The sequence below is a fragment of the Syngnathus typhle genome, unplaced genomic scaffold (genome assembly GCF_033458585.1).
Source record: "Syngnathus typhle isolate RoL2023-S1 ecotype Sweden unplaced genomic scaffold, RoL_Styp_1.0 HiC_scaffold_268, whole genome shotgun sequence".
NCBI lineage: Eukaryota > Metazoa > Chordata > Actinopteri > Syngnathiformes > Syngnathidae > Syngnathus > Syngnathus typhle.
The window spans coordinates 57501-59575 of record NW_026872172.1 but is presented as its reverse complement, the minus strand read 5'-3'; positions in this window follow the sequence as shown (position 1 = coordinate 59575).

The window sequence follows — 2075 nt, the reverse complement described above, 5'->3', positions numbered from 1 at the left end:
CTAAGCATTCAAGGAAGCACCGTCTGGAGCTTCAGAGCCGTTCCGCCTGACTTTTAACGTAGAGTACCGGGCGCAAACCACTAACTCAAGCCCGGCATGGCAGCTCGAAAGGCGGCTAAGCATTCAAGGAAGCACCGTCTGGAGCTTCAGAGCCGTTCCGCCTGACTTTTAACGTAGAGTACCGGGCGCAAACCACTAACTCAAGCCCGGCATGGCAGCTCGAAAGGCGGCTAAGCATTCAAGGAAGCACCGTCTGGAGCTTCAGAGCCGTTCCGCCTGACTTTTAACGTAGAGTACCGGGCGCAAACCACTAACTCAAGCCCGGCATGGCAGCTCGAAAGGCGGCTAAGCATTCAAGGAAGCACCGTCTGGAGCTTCAGAGCCGTTCCGCCTGACTTTTAACGTAGAGTACCGGGCGCAAACCACTAACTCAAGCCCGGCATGGCAGCTCGAAAGGCGGCTAAGCATTCAAGGAAGCACCGTCTGGAGCTTCAGAGCCGTTCCGCCTGACTTTTAACGTAGAGTACCGGGCGCAAACCACTAACTCAAGCCCGGCATGGCAGCTCGAAAGGCGGCTAAGCATTCAAGGAAGCACCGTCTGGAGCTTCAGAGCCGTTCCGCCTGACTTTTAACGTAGAGTACCGGGCGCAAACCACTAACTCAAGCCCGGCATGGCAGCTCGAAAGGCGGCTAAGCATTCAAGGAAGCACCGTCTGGAGCTTCAGAGCCGTTCCGCCTGACTTTTAACGTAGAGTACCGGGCGCAAACCACTAACTCAAGCCCGGCATGGCAGCTCGAAAGGCGGCTAAGCATTCAAGGAAGCACCGTCTGGAGCTTCAGAGCCGTTCCGCCTGACTTTTAACGTAGAGTACCGGGCGCAAACCACTAACTCAAGCCCGGCATGGCAGCTCGAAAGGCGGCTAAGCATTCAAGGAAGCACCGTCTGGAGCTTCAGAGCCGTTCCGCCTGACTTTTAACGTAGAGTACCGGGCGCAAACCACTAACTCAAGCCCGGCATGGCAGCTCGAAAGGCGGCTAAGCATTCAAGGAAGCGACGCCGGCCGGTCCGCGGGCCAAATAGGGTCCAGTAAAGTACCGGGCGCGGCCACTAACGCCTTGTGGCGGTCGCCTTGTGGCGGTCGGGGGGTGGCGGTCGGGGCTGGCGCTTGGGGCCGGTGGCGGTCGCCTTGTGGCGGTCGCCTTGTGGCGGTCGGGGGGTGGCGGTCGGGGCTGGCGCTTGGGGCCAGTGGCGGTCGCCTTGTGGCGGTCGCCTTGTGGCGGTCGCCTTGTGGCGGTCGCCTTGTGGCGGTCGCCTTGTGGCGGTCGCCTTGTGGCGGTCGGGGGGTGGCGGTCGGGGCTGGCGCTTGGGGCCAGTGGCGGTCGCCTTGTGGCGGTCGCCTTGTGGCGGTCGCCTTGTGGCGGTCGCCTTGTGGCGGTCGCCTTGTGGCGGTCGGGGGGTGGCGGTCGGGGCTGGCGCTTGGGGCCGGTGGCGGTCGCCTTGTGGCGGTCGCCTTGTGGCGGTCGCCTTGTGGCGGTCGCCTTGTGGCGGTCGCCTTGTGGCGGTCGGGGGGTGGCGGTCGGGGCTGGCGCTTGGGGCCGGTGGCGGTCGCCTTGTGGCGGTCGCCTTGTGGCGGTCGGGGGGTGGCGGTCGGGGCTGGCGCTTGGGGCCAGTGGCGGTCGCCTTGTGGCGGTCGCCTTGTGGCGGTCGCCTTGTGGCGGTCGCCTTGTGGCGGTCGCCTTGTGGCGGTCGCCTTGTGGCGGTCGGGGGGTGGCGGTCGGGGCTGGCGCTTGGGGCCAGTGGCGGTCGCCTTGTGGCGGTCGCCTTGTGGCGGTCGCCTTGTGGCGGTCGCCTTGTGGCGGTCGCCTTGTGGCGGTCGGGGGGTGGCGGTCGGGGCTGGCGCTTGGGGCTGGCGTCCGCCAATAGTGGTTTAATTTCGGGAGGAAGATTGATTTTCGTCCCAAGCCCGCCGCTGGAGAAAATTTTAGGTACCAGGAGTGGATTTTTTTTGTCCACTCAGGAGGGGGACGTTGGCTGGTTTGGTGTCCGGGGGAAAGTGCTCTTTTCTCGGCCAGGA